The sequence below is a fragment of the Cnephaeus nilssonii genome (assembly GCF_951640355.1).
Source record: "Cnephaeus nilssonii genome assembly, chromosome: 18".
NCBI classification, from domain to species: Eukaryota; Metazoa; Chordata; class Mammalia; order Chiroptera; family Vespertilionidae; genus Cnephaeus; species Cnephaeus nilssonii.
In genome coordinates this window covers 47,703,191-47,726,743 of record NC_137089.1, presented here as the reverse complement: position 1 = coordinate 47,726,743, position 23,553 = coordinate 47,703,191, and positions in this window count along the sequence as shown.

The following is a 23,553-nucleotide window of genomic DNA, read 5'->3' as shown; positions in this document are numbered from 1 at the left end:
TCTTCCTTTATAGACACAGCGGGTCCTCACAGCCAATTGGCCTGGAGGTCAATTCCTCCCAGTGACACCAACAACAATCAAGACTTAACTACAACAAGGCTGTACACACAGTCCACAAAGGGGTGCACCAAGAGCGTCCACCTCAGGTAACTGGGAGGCTGACCCGTTGAACCAATAGGACACAATAGGACACAAAGCTACCCTACCAATTCAGGGAAGCAGCAAAAATGAAAATGAGGAGGCAAGGAAACAGATCCCAAACAAAAGAAATGGAGGAGAACAAACGACTGGACATAGAGTTCAAAACCACGGTTATAAGGTTTTTCAAGAATTTCATGGAAAAAGCCAATAAATTTAATGAGACCCTCGAGGATAAGAAAAAGGTCCAACTAGAAATGAAACATACACTGACTGAAATAAAAAATATTATACAGAGACCCAGCAGCAGACTAGAGGAGCGTAAGAATCAAGTCAATGATTTGGAATACAAAGAGGCAAAGGACAAGCCTCCAGAAAAGCAAGAAGAGAAGAGAATTCAGAAAGTAGAAGATAGTGTAAGAAGCCTCTGGGACAACTTCAAGCGTACCAGCATCCGAATTTTTGGGGTGCCAGAAGAAGAGAGAGAGCAAGACGCTGAAAACCTATTTGAAGAAATAATGACCGAAAACTTCCCCCACCTGGTAAAAGAAATAGACTTACAAGTCCAGGAAGCGCACAGAACCCCAAACAAAAGGAATCCAAAGAGGACCACCCCAAGACACATCATAATTAAAATGCCAAGGGCAAAAGACAAAGAGAGAATCTTACAAGCAGCAAGAGAAAAACAGTTAGTTACTTACAAGGGAACACCCGTACGATTATCAGCTGATTTCTCAACAGAAACTATGCAGGCCAGACGGGAATGGCAAGAAATATTCAAAGTGATGAATAGCAAGAACCTACAACCAAGACTACTCTACCCAGCAAAGTTATCATTCAGAATTGAAGAGCAGATAAAGAGCTTCACAGATAAGAAAAAGCTAAAGGAGTTCATCACCACCAAACCAGTATTACATGAAATGCTGAAAGGTATTATTTAAAAGGAGGAAAAAGAAGAAAAAAGTAAAGATAAAAATTATGAACAACAAATACATACCTGTCAACAAGTGAATCTAAAAGTCAAGTGAATTAAAAATCTGAAGAACAGAATAGACTGATGAACATAATAGAATCAGGGGCATAGAATGGGAGTGGATTGATAATTCTCAGGGGAAGGGGGTGTCTGTGTGGGGGGTACGGGAAGAGACTGGACAATATCATACACCTATGGATAAGGATAGCGAGGGGGGGAGGTAAGGGCAGAGGGAAGGGTGGGAACTGGGAGGAGGGGTGATATGGGGGGGGGGAAGGAGAAACAATTGTAATAATCTGAACAATAAAGATTTATTTTTTTTAAAAAAAGAAGTGAGTTATCAAGCTACAAAGTCATGGAAGAACCTTAAATGCATGTTGCCAGGAGAAAGTGTTACAGAAGACCTGAGAAGAACCAAGCAACGCTTAGAGAGATGGAGTTACACTTTATTATTCCTCTCGGGGCCTAGATAAACTATTTCAAATTCCGGCCCCAACATGGAGGAACTTTCCCTATTTATATGTTTTTACCTTCTTTGTCTCCCAAATATGGGGTGTTTCTGGTCCCCTTTGCAAGTTCTTAAAGAGCCCTATGTGCTGGGGCTTTGAGACCTCAACCAAAGGCTTGGCCTGGCGCCAGCACTGATAACTTCGTCAGGGGAAGGTTTATGGCCTCTCTGGAATGGGAGTAGTCTTATTTTCCTTATTATTTAAGCAAGCAAGCATTTACAGAAGCCAAAATAGCAGGGTTAAGAGTTCAAACAACTATATATAAGTTGATGCTTATATATAGCATATAAGATGGATGTTTTTATATAAGTTGGATGCTTCAAAAGAAGTCATCCTTAAAGGCTACATATCATATCCCAACTACATGAAATTTTGGAAAAATCAAACAGTAAAAGGATTAGTGGTTGTCAGGGGTTTGGGGAAAGGTGGGGGAGGTAGAGGAGGTGGAGCACAGGGGATTTTTAGGACAGTGTGGTATTATCATGAAAGATACGTGCCCTTATGCATTTGCAATACCCATAGAATGTACAACACAGAATGAACCCAAATGAAAACTGAAGGTTTTAATAATAATGTGTTAATGTTGGTTCATCAACAAACAAATGTACCACACCAAAGCAAGAAGTTATTGGGGAAACCATGTGCAGGGGGCAGAGGGAGTATATGGTGTTTTGTTCTGTTTTTTGTTTCTTTTTTTTTTAACATAAAAATGCCCTAACATTTTTTTTAAAATTGGAGATAAAAATCAAGTTTTAATTGTAGCAAGGTATAAAAACTAAAACCAGTAACTTTATTTTTTAATTTTTTAAAAAATTTCTTTATTGATTAAGGTATTACATATGTGTCCTTATCCTCCCATTACCCCCCCACCCCCCACTCATGCCCTCACTCCCCTGTTGTCTGTGTCCATTGGTTAGGCTTATATGCATGCATACAAGTCCTTTGGTTGATCTCTCCCCCTTACCTCCGCCCTCTCCTACCTTCCCTCTGAGGTTTGACTCTCTGGTTGATGCTTCTCTGTCTCTGGATCTGTTTTTGTTCATTAGTTTATGATGTTCAATATATTCCATAAATGAGTGAGATCATGTGATATTTATCTTTCTCTCACTGGCTTATTTCACTTAGCATAATGCTCTCCAGATCCATTCATGCTGTTGCAAATGGTAAGAACACCTTCATTTTTACAGCAGCATAGTATCCCATTGTGTAGATGTATCACAGTTTTTTAATCCACTCATCTGCTGATGGGCATTTAGGCTGTTTCCAAATCTTAGCTATGGTGAATTGTGCTGCTATGAACATGGGGGTGCATATATCCTTTCTGATTGGTGTTTCTAGTTTCTTGGGATATATTCCTAGGAGTGGGATCACTGGGTCAAATGGGAGTTCCATTTTCAGTTTTTTGAGGAAACTCCATACTGTTCTTCACAGTGGCTGCACCAGTCTGCATTCCCACCAGCAGTGCAAGAGGGTTCCTTTTTCTCCACATCCTCGCCAGCACTTATCATTTGTTGATTTGCCAGCACTTGTCATTCTGACAGGTGTGACATGGTACCGCATTGTTGTTTTGATTTGCATCTCTGGGATAATTAGTGACTTTGAGCACGTTTTCATATGTCTCTTGGCCTTCCTTCTGTCTTCTTTTGAAAAGTATCTATTTAGGTCCGTTGCCCGTTTTCTGATTGGGTTGTTTATCTTCCTTTTGTTAAGTTGTATGAGTTCCCTGTAAATGTTGGAGATTAAACCCTTATCGGTGATAACATTGGCAAATATGTTCTCCCATGCAGTGGGCTTTCTTGTTGTTTTGTTGATGGTTTTTTTTTTTTTTTTTTGCTGTGCAAAAGCTTTTTATTTTGATGTAGTCCCATTGTTTATTTTCTCTTTAATAAAACCAATAACTTGCCCTAACCCGTTTGGCTCAGTGGATAGAGCGTCGGCCTGCGGACTGAAGGGTCCCGGGTTTGGTTCCGGTCAAGGGCATGTACCTTGGTTGCGGGCACATTCCCAGTAGAGGGTGTGCAGGAGGCAGCTAATCGACGTTTCTCTCTCATCGATGTTTCTAACTCTCTATCCCTCTCCCTTCCTCTCTGTAAAAAATCAATAAAATATATTTTAAAAAAACCACCCCAATAACTTTAATTTAAGGAAGCATTTTGGTGAATCTTTGTAATATCCGTGAGGTTGATGTCTGGGATGGGCTGGAAATTTGCAGGCAAATTTAATAGGGATAAAGACATATGATCTTTTTGGTATTTTTAATTAAATTTATTTGTGTCACTGGTTAATAAGATTGTGTAAGTTTCAAGATTCTATAATACATCATCTGTTTATTGTATTGTGCTCATCACCCAAAGTTTAGTCTCTTTTTATCTCCATATGTTTGTCCCAGTTTACTCTCTTCAACCTCCCTCTACCCCCTTCCCTTCTGATTATCACTGTACTGTTTTCTGTGTGAATAAATTATTTTGTTCTGTTTGTTCATTTCTTGCTTTCTGTTTTACTTCCCACATGTGAGTGAAATCATATGGTTCTTGTCTTTTTCCATCTGACTTATTTCACTTAGCATGATACTTGCACGATCTTCCATGTTGTTGCAAATGACAGTATTTCATCTTGTGGCTGAGTAGTATTCCTTGTATTTATGTACCATATCTTCTTTATCCAATCATCCATCAAAGGACACTTGGGTTTTTTCCATGTCTTGGCTACCGTAATTAATGCTGCAAAGAACATAGGAGTACATATATCTTTGCAAATAAATGTTTTCTTTCTTTTTTGTTGGTAGATACCCAGAAGAGGGGTTGCTGGGTCATGTGTGAAACTCTATTCTTTATTTTTTTAAAATTAATTTTATAGAGAGAGCAAGGGAGAGAGTGAGAGGGAAGGGAGGGAGGGAGGGAGGGAGGGAGGGAGGGAGAGAGAGAGAGAGAGAGAGAGAGAGAGAGAGAGAGAGAGACTTCAGTTTGTTGTTTTGCTTATTATACATTCATTAGTTGATTTTTGTATGTGCCCTGATTGGGGTTTGAACCTACAACCTTGGTATATCAGGATGATACTCTCCAGTGGTTGGCAAACTCATTAGTCAACAGAGCCAAATATCAACAGTACAATGATTGAAATTTCTTTTGAGAGCCAAATTTTTTAAACTTAAACTTCTTCTAATGCCACATCTTCAAAATAGACTCGCCCAGGCCGTGGTATTTTGTGGAAGAGCCACACTCAAGGGGTCAAAGAGCCGCATGTGGCTCGTGAGCCACAGTTTGCCGACCACGGCTCTAACCAATTGAGCTAATTGGCCAGGGTGATTATTCTTAAGTTTTTGAGGAACCTCCATATTTTTTTCCATAGTGGCTGTACCAGTTTACATTTCCACCAACAGTGAATGAGGTTTCCAGTTTCTACACTTCCTCTCCAACACTTGTTATTTCTTATTGATAATAGCATTCTAACAGGTTTGAGGTGGTATCTCAATGTGGTTTTGATTTGCATTTTCCTTATAGCTAATGATTATAGCTAATGAAGTTGTGTTTGTGTTACCATCTTTCTATAGCCTGAAGCTTGTGGCAGAATTGTCCCAGCTGCCTCTACCAGGCTGTGCCATGATGATTGGGAATGGGTGGGCGGGGGAATGTGGGTTCATGAGTCTACAGTTTTGCCCTTCCTCGTGGGTTTAGCCACCATGAGTACAGACCACTTAGGTTAGAAGTGTGGTTTTTTTTTCAGCCCTTTTGTGATCTGCTGAGTGAGGATTTTGCTGCCTATTGGGCCTCAGGGGGTGAGGTAGGCAGATTCCTGCATCTGTGGAATCATTTGTGTGGTGCTGTTGGGCTTTGGAGTGCTGTAAATTTTTTAGATTATGTTTCTGCTCCTGGCCCTGGGTCCAGTTTCAACGTGTGCCAGCCATTTAAGCTCAATTGCTGTCTCTGCCCTCTTGTCTGGACTGCCCAGTGGGTGCTGTATCCAAGCCTTTCACTGCTGTTGTGTTTAAAGGGTGTGTTGTGGTGTGCTTGGTTTCTGTCTCTGCACTTCTCCATCTTTGTCTTTTTTCCACCGCTCGCTCAGATCAGCCCACCTTACGATGTTTCAGTGCGTGATGTCTCAGGCATGCTTGTCCGTTGAGCAGGAAATCTTTTGTCCGATTTGTTGTAATTTCAAGGGGAGCGACTGGATGGCTTCTCGTCCTGCCATGTTGCTGACATCACTTTGTGTGTTTTAATTTTTAGATGAGTGGGGTGAGCTTTCTAAGTCGCAGAGTGGAGCAGAGCTGCGTCCGTGGCCATCCTGGCAATTCGTGTGCAGTGAGCCAGTCACATGTGCACAATCTGAGGCAATGGCCAGGGGTCAGAGGTCCTCCACACTGTCTCAATTTTATATCATTAACTGGCCCAAGTCAGGAATCCCATGTAAGAACTGACCTTCTTGGTTGGCAGGATGCAGAGAAAGAGTATGAGGTTATTTCTAGAATTTGATCTGTTTAGAATTGGGAAGTAGCAGAGACATCGAAAGTTGAGCTAAATGAAGAAACCTGAATAAGGTAGAAAGTCTGAATATATTCTATCATTACTAGAAGCCAGGTGCACGAAATTCGTGCAGTTGTGTGTGGGTGGTGTCCGTCAGCCCGGCCTGCACACTCTTGCAGTCCAGGAGCCCTCGGAGGATGTCTGACTGACGGCTTAGGTCCGCTCCTCATCCTTAGTGCTGCTGCGGAGGCAGGAGAAGCTCCTGCCACTGCCCCTGCACTCACCAGCTGTGAGCCCAGCTTCTGGCTGAGTGGCACTCCACCTGTGGGAGTGCACTGGCCACCAGGGGGCAGCTCCTGCATTGAGCATATGCCCCCTGGTGGTTAGTGCCGGTCATAGCAACCGGTCGTTCTGCCGTTCGGTTGATTTGCATATTAGCCTTTTATTATATAGGATGGTTAATGTCTGGGCAGTTCCAATCGAAACAGTGTTAATCGGAATGAAATATGGTATAACTTGACAGTGCTCAGGATAAAGGATTATTCTGAAAATCCTTTCTGTTTTTTCTGTCCTGTTGGTGAATGTAATAGCAGAAAATGACCAGTCTGACTTGAAGATAAGCAGGCGCAGTAAGACAGCCATCTGGGGAAATTCACCAGGATTGATGCAAGACTGACAGAGAGAAAGGAGCTTGACATGACCCCTTTTTCACGGATTACTTTCCAGGAAGCTTTCTCTGCGATTTACAGGCATATGTATTGTCTTGGCCCCCCTGGGAGCAAAAACGCATGTTTTGCTAGCAGGTGCTTCCTTCAGAGAAATAGGGCATTTGTTTACTAGTTTTACATTGGTTTAGCTACATAAAAGCTGACATTTTGCAAAGACTAGAGTTGTTCATATCAGGAACTTTGTAGTTGTAAACCTGTGTGGGTGTGTTTTAATGCAATTATCTGTCATTATATAATACAATATATGTCAGGGCAGCCCACAGTGTTCGGCGCTGCATCCAGTGAAGGACGTCTAGATTGGGTGAAGCAAATGTGTGCACAAGGAAGCAAAGCTTCCTGAAAAGAAACGAATTAGAAGCCAAACTCACGTCCTCAGAGCATTTAGATGCTTTTCTTTTTGGACTCTTCTGAGGGATTTCCTTTTTATGTCATGCTGTAAGCACATAAGTAAAACCTACAGGGTTCTGAAGCCCTCTTTTCCTCTCTGGCTCAGCAACATCGCTTACCTCGGATATGACTCACTTCCCTCTCCTTCTGAGTTTGCTGGTGATTTGAGGTTATGGGTTCAGCCTGGCTGTGGGAGTTAGAGAAAGGGGTGCTCAGCAATTGAAGGGGAACATTTCTACTCCTCCTTTTATTGAAATGCTACTAATGTATGTGGCGACTGTGCTCTAGGAAACCATAAATAGTGTTTCCTCAGTTGATCCTGGCAGTTTTAAAAATAAAACCTGTTATAAATAGACACTGATCTTTTTTTATGAGCAAACAAAGAATGTGCCAAATAGTTATGAAGGGAAATAAAAACTGTTGGGTACTATCCGGAGATTGGTTAAGAAAACTAAATGCTAGCGGAGCTCTTATCTACTTTCTGATTGAATTTCTAGTATTTCTAGTATTGAATTTGAACCAATATTTTTCTTTAAGGCCCCAAATTATTACTTTATAGGTGCTGGCACATTATTTGGTTATGTTTTAATATAGACTTGGCTATGGTCCAATGTACAGGATTTTTTTTTTTTTTAAACAAGAAGTTTATTTAAACAACACGACACTTGACTTGGAGGGAAAACTATCTAGGTTTCATTTTTTTAAGAGTAATTTATCCCTACTTAAAGACGGATTGCCCTACATGTAACAGCTACGTACAAGAAAGTTATAAAATTGTCCTTGGTTTTACAATGATAAATGAAAAACTTTAAAATTCTCCAATCAAACAAGGTATGCAAGAATTTTTATGTGTGTTGTTGTTGTTGTTGTTAAACAGTGAGAGCAAAATAACTTACAGGAATATAAAGATCAGAGCTGAATGAGCATGCCACTATTGGAGAGAGGCGGTGTTTTTACAGAACCAGCATTTTTCTCCCATCTCATCTCCATTTGATGTCGATCAAAACATACCATTGGCTTAAAAACCCCCACACAAGTGCGTGTGCACATACATGAGATACTTTATGTACAATAAAGGGATGGGGAAGGGGAACATGAAAGAATAGAGAACACTACTGGAGTAGTCAGAGGTGTTGAAACCAAACTGCGGTTTTCTCCTTGAGAAGGTCGGAACAGAGTTCTGGAGGGAAGTAGGAGGTTCCCTTTTTAGCAGACGCCCCCTGTCTGCGGCTGGAACACATCACGTGTATCTCCATCCTCCATGTCCACCTGTGCAGGTGTGCCTGCTTCACTGCTGGGCTGCCCGGCCCATCGGAATCTGATCTGCCTCCTAGACAAACCGTGTCGTTCACGACAGGCTTTCACTAGTTTACTAAGGGGTGTGTGCCTCTGAACCTTCAGCTGCCCCGCAGGCCCATCCTGCCCCCCACCTTCAAGTTAATGTGATCGCTCTTCTCAGTCTGGCCTCCTTCGGGCCCCTGCGGCCTGAGGCAGGGTCCCCAGAGGAACAGCCTCAGCCGCTCCGCCAGGGGTCAGCGGAGGGTGGGGACCCCGCGCCCGGTCACCCCTCCTCACACGCGCCCGCGTGAGGGGCCCGGGAAGGTGTGGGGAGCCCCGGAAAATGTACAGAATTTTAAAAATATATATATAAAAATTGCTTAATCAAGATGACAAAATTATTAGAGAATTGCAGTAAATCTAATTGCTGGGATACCTTCATTCACTTGATAAACTGAGTAGAGATCTAGATTAATAAGTTTATAAATATGGCATCTATAAAAAAGAAAGTACAAGAAGGACATATATCTGAGTCATCTTTTTGTTTCAGGCCTTTCAAATAACCTGAAATATGCTTTCAAGGGCTTGCTTTTATTTTGGGTAATTTCTGGCTTTCGTGGCAGGGAAATTTTATATGCCATTGTGGTCTGAGAAGATGCTTGATATGATTTCAATCTTCTTGAATTTGTAGAGACTTAGCCTGTGTCCTTACCTGTGGTCTGTCTTTGAAAATGTCCCATGTGCACTTGAGAAGAATGTATATTCCGTAGCTGTGGGTTGTAATGTTCTGAAGATGTCAATTCCATCTGATCTCGTGAGTCATTTAGGATTGCTGTTTCCTGGTTGATTTTTTTATCAATGGGATATTAAAGTCCCCTACTATGATTGTATCGCTGTCTATCTCTCCCTTGATATCCTCCAGAAGTTTTTTTTAATGTATTTGGATGCTCCCATATTGGGTGCATGTATGTTTACCAGAGTTATAGCCTCTTGTTGTTTCGATCTCTTTAATATTACGAAGAAGGCTTCATTATTTCTTTTGATGGCCTTCATTTTGAGGTCTATTTTGTGAGATATAAGAATTACTACCCCACCTGTTTTTCATTTCCATTTGCCTGATAAAAACTTTTTCCATCCCTTCCCTTTCAGTCCGTGTGAGTACTTTGTTCTGAGGTGGATCTCTTATAGACAGCATGAATGGGTCATGTTTCCTTATCCATTCAGCTACCCTATGTCTTTTGATTGGAACATTTAATTGATTTACGTTTAAGGTTATTCTTGACTACTAGAGGCCCTGTGCACAAAATTCGTGCACGGGTGTGGGGGGGTGTCCCTCAGCCCAGCCTGCACCCCTCTCCAATCTGGGACATCCCTCTCACAATCCAGGACTGCTGGCTCCCAACTGCTCGCCTGCCTGCCTTCCTGATTGCCCCTAACCGCTTCTGCCTGCCAGCCTGATCTCCCTCTAACCACTCCTATGCCAGCCTAATTGATGTTTAACTGCTCCCCTGCCAGCCTGTTTGCCCCCAACTTCCCTCCTCTGCCGGCCTGGTCACCCCTAACTGCCCTCCCCTGCAGGGTTGATCGCCTCCAACTGCCCTCCCTTGCAGGGTTGATCGCCCCCAACTGCCCTCCCCTGCAGGCCATCTGTGGTGGTCATCTTGTGTCCACATGGGGGCAGGATCTTTGACCACATGGGGGCAGCTATCTTGATCTTGTGTGTTGGAGTGATGGTCAATCTGCATATTACTCTTTTATGAGATAGGATAGGCTGGATGCACGAAATTTGTGCATGGGGGTTGGGGTGGGGTCTCTCAGCCTGGGCTGTGCCCTCTCACAATCCAGGACCTCTTGCTCCTAACCGCCCACCTGCTCACTCCTTACCACCCGCCTGCCGCTGTGCTTGCCAGCCGTGAGTCTGGCTTCTGGCTAAGAGGTGCACCCGCTGTGGGAGCATACTGACCACCAGGGGGCAGCTCCTGTGTTGAGCGTCTGATCCCTGGTGGTCAGTTTATGTCATAACAACCTGTCATTCTGGTCGTTCTGCTGTAACTGTTGCTGGGCTTTCATATATAGACTAGAGGCCTGGTGCACCAGTGGGGTCCCTTGGCCTGGCCTGCGGGATTGGGCCAAAACTGGCTCTCCGATATCCCCTGAGGGGTCCCGGATTGCGAGAGGGTGCTGGTCAGGCCAAGGGACCCCTCCAGTGCATGATCGGGGCCAGGGAGGGACGCGGGAGGTTGACCAGCTGGGGAGGGACCGCGGGAGGGTTCCAGGGCATGTCCGGCCTGTATCACTCAGTCCTGATCGGCCAGACCCCAAGCAGCAAGCTAACCTACCAGTCAGAGCGTCTGCCCCCTGGTGGTCAGTGCACATCATAGCGAGTGGTTGAGCGACCTTAGCATATCATTAGCATATTACGCTTTGATTGGTTGAATGGCCGACTGGATGACCAGACACTTAGCATATTAGCCTTTTTTAAAAATATTTTTTAATTGATTTTTTACAGAGAGAAAGGGAAAGAGATAGAGAGTTAGAAACATCGATGAGAAAGAAACATTGATCAGCTGCCTCCTGCACACCTCCTACTGGGGATGTGCCCACAATCAAGGTACATGCCCTTGACTGGAATCGAACCTGGGACCCTTCAGTCGGCAGGCAGATGCTCTATCCACTGAGCCAAACCAGTTAGGGCCATATTAGCCTTTTATTACATAGGATACATAGGTACTTGTTTGTTGCCTTTTTTATTCTTTATGTCTGTGTCCCTTTCTATTTCTTCTTTTTACAACAGTCCCTTTAGCATTTTTTGCATTGCCAGTTTGATGGCAATGAACTCTCTTAGCCTTTTTTGTCTCTGAATCTCCTGATTTCACGTTTAATTTTGAATGATAGCCTTGTTAGATAGAGTATTCTTGGATTTAGTCCCTTGCTTTTCATCACTTTGTATACGTCATGCCATTCCCTTCTGGCCTGATGTGTTTCTTTCTTTTTAAAAATAATTCTTTATTGTTGAAAGTATTACATATATCCTTTTTCTTTCCCCATTAACCTCCTCCAGCCCACCGTGCACCCACCACAGGCCCTCACTGCCCTGTTGTCTGTGTCCATAGGCCGTGCATAGATGCATACAAAGTCATTGGTTGATTACCTCCCACCCACCCACCATCCCCTGCCTTCCCTCTGAGATTCTGCATTCTGCTCCAAGCTTCCGCATCTCTGGATCCACACCATTCACCACATATGAGTGAGATCATGTGATACTTGTCTTCCTCTGACTGACTTATTTCACTTAGCATGATACTCTTCAGGTCCCTCCATGCTATCTCAAAGGGTAGGAGATTCTTCTTTTTTATTGCATAGTATTCCATGGTGTAAATGTACCACAACTTTTATATTCACTCATCTTCTGATGGGCACTTGGGCTGTTTCCAGATTCTAGCTATTGTAAATTGTGCTGCTATGAACATAGGGGTGCATACATTCTTTCTGATTGGTATATCAGGTTTCTTAGGATATATTCCTAGAAGTGGGATCACTGGGTCAAATGGCAGTTCCATATTTAAGTTTTTGAGGAAACTCCATACTGTTTTCCATAATGGCTGCACCAATCTGCATTCCCACCAGCAGTGTATTTCTCCATATCCTTGCTAGCACTTGTCATTTGTTAATTTATTGATGGTAGCCATTCTGAGGTGTGAGGTGATAACTCATTGTCATTTTAATTTGCATCTCGCTGATGATCAATGACTTTGAGAATTTTTTCATATATCTCTTGGTCATCTGTATGTCCTCTTTAGAGAAGTGTCTATTTAGGTCCTGTGCCCATTTTTTAATTGGGTTGTTTGTCTTCCTTCTGTTAAGTTGTATGAGTTTCTTATATATTTTGGATATTAGCCCTTTAACAGATGTATCATTGCCAAATATGTTCTCCCATACAGTGGGCTCCCTTTTCATTTTGATGATGGTTTCTTTTGCTGTGCTGATGTAATCACATTTGTTTATTTTCTCCTTAGTTTCCAATGTCCTAGGAGATGTATTGGTAAACATAATGCTACGAGAGATGTCTGAGATTTTGCTGGCCTATGGTTTCTTCTAAGACTTTTATGGTTTCAGTCTTACATTTAAATCTTTTATCCATTTTGAGTTCATTCTTGTGTATGGTGTAAGTTGGTGGTCTAGTTTCATTTTTTTGCATGTATCTGTCCAATTTTCCCAACACCACTTATTGAAGAGACTGTCTTGACTCCATTGTATGCTCTTGCCTTCTTTGTCAAATATTAATTGAATGTAATGGCTTGGTTTGATTTCTGGGGTCTCTGTTCTGTTCCATTAATCTATATGCCTGTTTTTGTGCTAGTACCAGGCTGTTTTGATTACGGTGGCTTTATAGAATAACTTGAAATCTAGTATTGTTATTCTTCCAACCTTGTTCTTCTTTCTCAAGATTGCTGTGGCTACTCAGGGTCTTTTTGGTTCCATATAAATTTTTGGAGTATTTGTTCTAGATCTGTGAAATATGCTTAGTATTTTAATATGAATTGCTTATTTGAACTCTATACCTAGTGGGAGATGAAGTCCTGCCAATTCTTCATGAGTAATAGCTCAAGAACCCGGTCTATTCTGTGTTGTCAAAATCACATTGGGTCACATTTCTTGACTATTATATAATGACAAATGTCATGAGAAAAGAAGAGGGCAATACAACAACAACAAAAATGTCGAGTAAGGAGGAAGATGCCACTGCAGCCAGGAGGTCAGGGAGATTCCGTTGACTAGGTGGCACTTGAACTAAGCCCAGTGTAGGTAAGATTTTGGAACAGAGCACTCTAAGTAGGAAGGAGCAGCACTGAGTGTGATGAAGGAAGGTGTAACCTCACATTGCTTTTGGACACATGTGACAGATTCCCAAACTCAGATTGATTCACACCATAAGAAAATTTGTGATCTACTACTTTAGGAAGTCTTAAAAGAGGTAGACTCTGAAGTCGTATGATTGAGGGACACATCATCAAGGATCCAGAACCTCTTCATCTTTCTGCGTTGTGTTGATGTCTTTGGTGATGGCTTTGTTATGAGACAAGAAACAAGTTGAACAGCAAGCACAACTCCCAGGGGTCAACTCGAGGCACGACAATATCCAGAGGTAAAAGAGAGAATTTCTCTTTTTTTAGGATACCTCTCCTGTGGAAACTCTTTCTCAAAAATCCCTGTAGACTCTCCCGTAAGTCTCACTTCCTATATGCTAGGGTCTAAATATTGTGCTGAACAGATTTATATGTTGAAATCCTAATGCCCCGTACGATGCTGCTAGGAGGTGGGCCCTTTGGCAGGCTCTGCCCTCATGAATCGGATTAGTGCTCTTATCACAGCGAGCCCTTATGCCACGTGAGGATACAGTAAGTCTGTGACCTGGAAGGGGCTCCTCGCCTGACCGTGCTGACATCCATATCTCAGACTTCCAGCTCTAGAACTGTGATCAATAAATTTATTTTACTTATAGGGCACTCAGCTGTGGTATTTTGTTATTGCAGACCTAACAGACTGTGTTCTCATTAACCTTAAAATAAAAGCCTTTCAAAGTGAGAGCCAGCAAGCATTTATTTGAGATCAATAATAGTAGCTATTTGGGATGCACTGATTCAGGCGTAATGTCAAATAGTGTTCGATTAGGACACAAAGGCAATGGGTATTTATTAGAAGGGGAAGGGGAACAATTAAAAAAAATATATTTTTTTGATTTTTTTCAGAGAGGAAGGGAGAGGGATAGAGAGTCAGAAACATCGATGAGAGAGAAACATCGATCAGCTGCCTCCTGTACACCTCCCACTGGGGATGTGCCTGCAACCAAGGTACATGCCCTTGACTGGAATTGAACCTGGGACCTTTCAGTCCACAGGCCGACGCTCTATCTATCCACTGAGCCAAACCGGTTAGGGCAGAAGGGGAACAATTTTATCAATAGAAGGGAGGCATTTCTATTGGTGCAGATAACATAACATAGTGATGTTGATTCTAAATAATGTTTTTAATTTTCAGTCCAGTAGTCATCAATCCAGTTGTCATAATAACTGCTTTCTTTTTTTAAATATATTTTTATTGATATCAGAGAGGAAGGGAGAGGGAGAAAGAGATAGAAACATCAATGATGAGAGAGAATCATTGATTGGCTGCCTCCTGCACGCCCCCTACTGAGGATCGAGCCTGCAACCTGGGCATGTGCCCTTAACTGGAATCGAACCAGGGACCCTTCAGTCCGCAGGCTGACGCTCTAACTCAGCCAAACTGGCTAGGGCATAACTGCTTTCTTGTTATCTTTGCAGTTCTTGGGAAACAAGGTTGCTTAAGCACAGTCCAGAGGTTATTTTGCCGTTTTATCATTCAAAGATTTGAGACATAAGATGTGCAAGGCAGTATCTTTGGCAGCTCCAGCTCCATTTTAAAGTGGCTTTATTTATATTACTAGTGGCCCAGTGCATGAAATTCGTGCAGGGGGGAGGGTGTCCCTCAGCCTGGCCTGCACCTTCTCCAATCTGGGACCCCTCAGGGGATGTCCGACTGTCAGGCAGGTGGGGGCAAGCCAGCCAGCAGCGGGGGCGGGGGGCAGTTGGGGGCAAGAATGCTGGCAGGGGGGAGCAGTTGCGGGTGATCAGGCTGGCGGGGGGGCAGTTGGGGGCGAGCAGGCCAGCAGGTAGAGTGGTTAGGGGCAATCAGGCAGTCTCCCTTCCTCTCTGATATCAATAAAAATATATTTTAAAAAAGAAAGCAGTTATTATGACAACTGGATTGATGACTACTGGACTAAAAATTAAAAACATTATTTAGAATTAACATCATTATGTTATGTTATCTGCACCATAGTCCTCTTGCAATCTGGGACTGCTGGCTTCTAACCGCTTACCTGCCTGCCTGCCTGATTGCCCCTAACCACTCTGCCTGCTGGCCTGCTTGCCCCCAACTGCCCCCCCGCCAGCCTGATCACCCTCAACTGCTCCCCCCTGCCAGCATTCTTGCCCCCAACTGCCCCCCCCTGCTGGCTGGCTTGCCCCCACCTGCCTGCTTGCCCCCAACTGCTCCCCCCTGCCGGCCTGATTGCCCCCAACTAACCCTCACTGATGGCCTGCTCACCCCCAACTGGCCCCCCTGCTGGCCTGCTCACCCCCATCTGTCCCCCCTGCTGGCCTGATCACCCCCCCACCTTCCCCCGCCGCCCACCGGCCTGATCACCCACAACTGCCCTCCCCTCTTGGCCTCTAACCGCCTCTACCTTGGCCCCGCCACCATGGCTTTGTCCAGAAGAACATCTGGAAGGTCTCCTGGAAGGTCTCCAAGTCTAATTAACATATTACCCTTTTATTAGTATAGATAGAGGCCTGGTGCATGGGTGGGGGCCAGCTGGTTTGCCCTGAAGGGTGTCCTGGATTAGGGTGGGGTTTCCTTGGGGGGCAGGGCAGCCTGGGTAAAGGGCCTGTGGTGGTTTGCAGGCCGGCCATGCCCTCATTGGGGTGGGGGTCCCCACTGGGGATGGTGTCAGCCTGTGTGAGGGGCTGGGGCAGTTTGCAGGCCAGCCACGCCCCCTTCAGGGTGGGGGTCCCTGCTGGGGTGCCTGGCCAGCCTGGGTGAGGGGCTGATGGCTTTTTGCAGGCTGGCCACGCCCCCCAGTGGGGACCCTCACCCCATGGAGGCGTGGCCAGCCTGGGTAAGGGGCTGAGGGCCATTTTCAGGCTGGCCACGCCCCCCAGCAGGGGCCCTCATCCCAATGGTGGTGCAGGCCCCTCCCTTGGCAGCCAGCCCGGGTGACCCAAGCCTCCTGCTTGCTCTGGCCTGCTCCTTGGCTGCCACCCACAGGCCCCTCTTTTGGCAGCCGGCCCAGGCGGGCAGGAAGCTTGGCTTCCTCCATCGCTGGAGGCGACACAAGCCTCCTGCCCGCTCCAGCTGGCTCCAGCTGCCATCTTTGTCCCACTAATTTGCATATTCCCTCCTGATTGGCTGTGGGGCATCGCAGAGGTACAGTCAATTTACATATTTGTCTATTATTAGTGTGGATTGTTAGTGTAGATTGTTTACATGGTCCTGCTGAGCCATCAGGAAGGGAAACTGGCACACACCAGTACCTGTGTGAGCTGGCTGTTTTGCTGACGACCACAATACTCATGGTAGGAAATGTGGTCAGGGTGTAGATGAGGCATGGTTCCCACGGGACCATAAATGTTGGTAACTGCAGATGGAAGCATTTGGAAGTTTGAACAGATAGTTCAATACTCTCACTGCTGTATGGAGGCTGGCTAGGGGTGAGAGTGGGCAGGAAGACACTTTAGGTTTGGCATTGGAAGATGGTACAATAGTCTAGAGAAAAGAGGAAGACACGGGTTAGTATGGAAGCAACTGATGTGGAGAGGAGTTCTACTTAGGATATTTTTGAGGTGGACTCTATAGGACTTGCTGTTGCGGGGACAGTGGGGTGAGGAAAGAGAAGAATAAAAAACTCTTCCAGAGTTCTGGCCTGAGCGACTGGGTGGCGACACAGCCTGGGTTCGATTCCGGTCAAGGGCACATGCCTGGTTGTGGGCTCAATCCCCAGTAGGGGACGTGCAGGAGGCAGCCGATCAACAATTGTCTCTCATCATTGATATTTCTATCTCTTTTTCCCTCTCCCTTCCCCTCTGAAATCAATAAAAATATATTAAAAATTATGTTAAGTGTAATATTTCACTGAAGCCAAGTGTTTAATGCCACTCTGACCCTGCAGGAAGCAGAGGTGCATCCTCAGGCTCTGCTCTCCTAAGATCCCCTGAAGCTTGCTTTCTGCGCCCAGAGTTTCCCAATGTCACCGAGGAAACAAAGGCCTTTTCTGTGATCCTCAAGTGCCAGTTTGGCCAGGCGAAGACAAAGGGCCATTTAAATGAAGTCTCCAGACATTTACTTAGACGCAAAATTACTTCTCCATGTTTGCACATTTTGCAACACTGCCCATCTCCAAATGTGTTTCTGTAACTGGCTCCAACATGCCTGTGTTGTAACTTCTCTTTTTGTCATGGGGAGGGAGCTGGGAAGGGAGTATTAGTCCTCTCTCCCCCCTTCCAGAGACCTGCCAAAATAACTGTGACCTGAAGTAAGTTTTAAAATTGTGGTTCTCCAGAGGTTTGTCTGGAAGAAGACACAAGCAGTTCTGAGAAACCAGCTGCAGGGGCTGCCAAGATGCTCCACTTCCCTGGCTGCGGCCTCTGCCTCCTTGCCTCGGGGCTGGTGTGGGAACAACACCACAGTCTGTGAGGGTGCAAGGGGCTCGTTCAAACATGTGTCCTGTCCCCCTGAAAGCCTCCTGCCTCCTCAGCATCACCGCTGGAGTCTAAAATGCATTCCAGATTTTAGAGTTTGCCCAGTGGTCTGGCTCTCCCCGCTATCTGCTCTTCCTCGGGGTGAGCCATTCTTCTGTTTGGGGGGCACCGGGGAAAGTTAGGGTGCACACTGGGCTCAGGCTATTTTTGCACATATGCTGTTTCCAGGGAATTGGCGTTTGCTATACCATAACGCAGCACCTTTGCACCTGGGATTTGAGGTAGAAGGGAAAACAGGGCGGCAAAGGGCTGGTCAGAGTTGTTCAGAGGTTGTATAAGAACCACAGCATTTCACAGCTGCCAGGCACTTCTGGACAGAGCTGCAGAGTGGAAGGAGCCAAAGTAGCGAGATGAGGCTGACCTGGGGGCCGAGGGCAGTTCGCACAGTGTGTACCAGCGGAAGACACCTGGACTCCGCCTTCTCTTACCTCTCGGAAGGACCGGGAAAGTGACAGTTTTGAAATGGAGTATGATGGATGTTCAGAAAAGAGGCATGAGGTACAGCACCGTGGGACCATGTTCCTAATAACCACGGCTTTCCCAGTTCCAGAGGATGCAAATATTTAAACTCCAAGTCCTAGTAAAAGGGGATTGTTTGGGGAAAAACGAGATAATTTATTGAAACGTGCCTGGATGTAGCAGATGACTTTGGTAAGTGCATATATATTGACCATCATCCAATATAATAACTTCATTTGAGAGGTAAACACACCAGAGCCTTGGAGAAGCTAGGTAATTTGCCTGCCAGCACACAGCATTCAGCTGGCAGCCCTGAGAAACAGACCCCTTGTCCCGACGTGCCGAGGAGCGCTTTTTTCCATGTCACCACACTGCAGTGCAAGTCTTTTGGGTAACTCCTCATGAAAGAATGAATTGGAATGTGTGATGATCAGTTTTTATGATTGCCTTTCGGATGTAAAGAAGATTTCAATGTGAAAATGAGAGGTTTTGCGGGTGTGCTTCTGCAGGCTGCTGCCCAGGGTCTGACGTCATCGGGGCACTGTCCTTGTGGAGATCTTTTACGAGGATTGCTCTGTGCAAGGCCCTTAAACCTGTGCTGGAGACGAAGGATGAAAATCACTGTCCTCGTCCGAACCTTGCTTATTGCTTCCTGGGGAAGGCAGCTTAGGGAAGAAACCATTTATACATAACCTCATAAACTGTGACTGACAGCCACTTAGCCCAGGGGTATGTATTCAGGGTTGTCAGCAGCCAATAGCCCTCCACCGCATCTAGAAGGTTGAGGGGGTAAAGAAGGGGTGGGGCCAGGTGGAGCTTGGCAGGAGAGGGAGGAGTACGGAGGCAGAGCTGAGAGAACCATGTGTGTACCAGGAGAAGCTGGGCAGGGTGCTATGTGGGGCCCCTGAGCAAATGATGAGAGATTAGGCTAGAGAGGCCAGGAGGGAGTAAGGCCTGAGCCATGGTGAGGAATATGGATTGAATCTTAAAAGAAGATGGAGGGTTTTAATTAGTGTGCATGTATTTGTGAGGGTCAGATGTCCATTTTAGGAGCATCCCTGGCCCCTACTGAGATGATAAACGGGCAGGGAGCAGGGTTAGCGTTGAAGAACCTGAAAGTTACAGGACTCCAAATGCAGAAGCAATAGGAAGGCAGGAAGAGACGGGCACTTGCGGCATGCTTTGCTTGGGTCTTGTGTTTGGTGAGACAGAGGAGGCTGCGCTGGCCTTCAGCTTGGTGGTTTGGACCTCCAAGGCTCTGTGATTTTCCACACTGAGCCACAGAACTCAGGGTAGATACAGGGCCCCTCTCTCAGAAAAAAACCATGCTTTCTAATTGTCACTGTCTTGAAATTGTTAATAATTTTGTCTCTGAACTTGAGTATTCTCAGTGAAGTTCCATGGGATGATGAAGCATGCTTGTGAGCAGAGGAGATCTGGGCAGGGGAGGGCGGGTGGGTGGGAAGAGATCAACCAGTGAACTTGTATGCGTATATTTCTTGCAGTCCCGTTGACAGAAGTATAGAATTTCAGTGGGTACATTCAAAGTGAGGACCAGGGAAGTGGTTCTAACTGTGACAGCTCCGAGAGGCCACCCTTTCCCGTCAAACCAGAACTGGCTGAGAACTCAGGAAGAAGGCGAAGGCGTGCTAGGAAACACGAAAAACAAACTCTAGTATATCCTTTTTGCTCATGTTCTTTCCTGTATTTGCTGAAAATGATGACATTGAAGGAAAGGGCGAGTTCTTCCTGTTCATCAGTAAGCTAAAGACAGGATGGCTAGATAGATGTACACATGTCAAGAAGCAAAATTAAAAACAGTCCTGCTTGTTTTGTGTTGTATTTCCACCGTTTTGGTGAGAACAAAATACATGTGCATGGATGAACTGTAAAATGGGAATTGTGCAATTTCTGTGAGTCCACATATGAGTTTAATGCTCCTGTGTTTATATTTAAAACTGGTATTCCATAAAATGAGAATGAACCATAAAATTCACCCTTACAATTAAAATTGTATTTTTTTGTTTACCCAGAACAACTTTAAATAGCCAATAAACACCGTGACAAGCTGAGAAAGAGAGAGATCCTGGAGGAAGGGGAAAGCTGTATATTTTAGTTCCATAATCAGTTTCCTCTGCCCTCTCATTCTTTTCTGGGTGCTGCAAATTGTGTAGCTGACCCTGAATAGACAGGGTTGGGGAAGGGAAGATGTAGCATTTAAATTTTGTTTGTGGACATGTTGGTTTTGAATTTGGTCTGGATTTTAGGACAAAATATCTAGATCTGGGAGCCAGCAGCAAAGCAGTTGGCAGTTGGAACCATGGGCTGAACATTTTAAAACATATGTCATACCTCAGAGGGAAGGCAGGGGAGGGTGGGTGGGTGGGAAGAGATCAACCAATGAACTTGTGTGCATATATGCATAACCCATGGACACAGACGGTAGGGTGGTGAAGGCCTGGGGTGGGGGTGAGGGTGGGCTGGGAGAGGTCAATGAGGGAAAAAGCAGACATATGTAATACTTTCAACAATAAATATTAAAAAAAAACTCTACAAAAGAAAGAAATGTATGGTTTATGTTATCTCTGGAATAACAAACATTAAGGGCTATGCCACACTTTGGATAATAAAAGCAAAATATGGCATTTAATGAATGTTTATTCTATGCCAGGTATTTTACTAAGTGTTTTACATACTTTAAAAAATTATCTCCATAATGGATGTATTAGGTAGGTACTATTATTATTATTACTATTTTTAAGTTGAAAATTTAGTATTTATTTTTCTTTACTTTTATTTTCAATTGCAATTGACAGTCAATATTATACTAGTTTCGGCTATACAACACAGTAGTTTAGTTAGACATTTGTAATTTACAGAGTCACCCCAGTAAGTCTAGTACCCACCAGGCACCATACAGTTATTGCAATGTTATTGACTGTATTTCCTATGCTGCACTTTACATCCCCATGGTTATTTTGTAACTGCCAATTTGTCCTTTTTAATCCCATCACCTTTCCCACACAGCCCGCCAAACCAGCTCCTTCCTGGCAATGTTCTCTGGTTCTATAAGTTTATTTCCATTTTGTTTTATTTCCATGGGATGATGAAGCATGCTTGTGAGCAGAGGAGATCTGGGCAGGGGAGGGCGGGTGGGTTGTTTTTTACATTTCACATGTAAGTGAAATCATATTTTTTCTTTTGTCTTTCTCTGACCTATTGCACTTAGCATAATACTTTCTAGATCCATCTATGTTGTCACAAATGGTATAATTTCATTATTTTATGGCTGAGTAATATTCCCTTGTATAAATGTACCACATCTTTTATATCCAATTATATATTGATTGTAGGTTGCTTCCATATCATGGCCACTGTAAATAAGTTCTATTTTTTGAGGAACCTTCATACTGTTTTCCATCATGGCTGCACCAATTTGCAATCCCACCAATAATTCACAAGTGTTTCCTTTTCTCCACATTCTCACCGACACTTGTTGATTTATTGATGATAGCCTTTCCGACAGGTTGAGGTGATATATTATTATGGTTTTAATTTGCATGTCTCTGATTATTGACATTGAACACCTTTTTATAGTTCTACTAGAAGCCCGGTGCATGAAATTCGTGCATGGCGGGGGGTTGTCCCTCAACCCAGCCTGTACCCTCTCCAATCTGGGACTCTCGCAATCCAGGTCTGCTGGCTCCCAACTGCTTGCCTACCTGCCTTCCTGATTGCCCCTAACCGCTTCTGCCTGCCAGCCTGATCACCCCCTAACCACTCCGCTGCCAGCCTGGTTGATGCTTAACTGCTCCCCTGCCAGCCTGTTTGCCCCCAACTTCCCTCCTCTGCCAGCCTGGTCACCCCTAACTGCCCTCTCCTGCAGGGTTGATCACCTCCAATTGCCCTCCCTTGCAAGCCTGGTCCCTCTCAACTGCCCTCCCTTGCAGGCCGGGTGCCTCCCAACTGCCCTCCCCTGCTGGCCATCTTGTAGTGGCCATCTTGTGTCCACATGGGGGCAGGATCTTTGACCACATGGGGGCAGCTATATTGTGTGTTGCAGTGATGATCAATCTGTATATTACTCTTTTATTAGATAAGATAGAGGCCTGGTGCACGGGTGGGGGCCAGCTGGTTTGCCCTGAAGGGTGTCCCGGATCAGGGTGGGGGTTCTCTTGGGGCGTGGGGTGGCCTGAGCGAGGGGCCTGTGGTGGTTTGCAGGCCGGCCACGCCCCCTGGCAACCTAAGCGGAGGCCCTGGTATCTGGGATTTATTTTCCTTCTACAATTGAAACTTTGTAGCCTGGAGCAGAGCCAAGCCTGCTGTTCCCTCCGGGGCGGCAGCCATCTCTGTGGCAGTTAATTCACCTTCTACAGTTGAAACTTTGTTGCCTTAAGCGGGTAGGCCCGGCCAGGGTGTGCTTTAAAGCTTTGCTTCCCCTGTTGCCGCCGGCAACCCTGGCCTGCTCTCTCAAGCTCCATTCTGTTGCCATTTGTTTGAATTTGTTTACCTTCTATAATTGAAACTTTGTAGCTTGAGTGGAGGCTTAGGCCTGCAACGGCCATGGAAAGCTTGGCTTGCTCTGTTACCTGGGAAACCTTGCTCTCTGTGGCTGTAGTCATCTTGGTTTGGGTTAATTTGCATACTCGCCCTGATTGGCTGGTGGGCGTGGCTTGGCTGGTGGGTGTGGCTTATGTAGCGGAGTGATGGTTAATTTGCATATTACCATTTTATTAGAGAAGATTGGCGATCAGTCTGCCCTCTTTGGAGAAATGTCTTTCTAGGTTCTCTGCTCACCTTTTAATTGGATTATTTGGTGTGTTTTTTTGTTGTTAAGTTGTAAGTTTTTAATAAATTTTAGTTATTAACCCCTTATTGGATGTAACATTGGAAAATATTTCCTACCATTTAGTAGGTTCTTTTTCGTTTTTGTTGAATTTTTTTTTAAAGTGTGTAAAAACTATTTAGTTTGAATTAATCTCCTTTGTTTATTTTTTCTTTTATTTCCCCTACCCAAGAGAAATATTGGAAAAAATATTACTGAGAACAATGTCTTAGAGTTTATTACTTATGTTTTTTTTCTAGGAGTTTTATGGTTTCTGGTCTTACATTGAAGTCTTTAGTTCATTAAAAAATTTTTTTAGCCCTAACTGGTTTGGCTCAGTGGATAGAGTGTTGGCTTGCAGACTGAAGGGTCCCAGGTTCGATTCCGGTCAAGGGCATGTACCTTGGTTGCGGGCACATCCCCAGTAGGGTGTGTGCAGGAGGCAGCTGATGATGTTT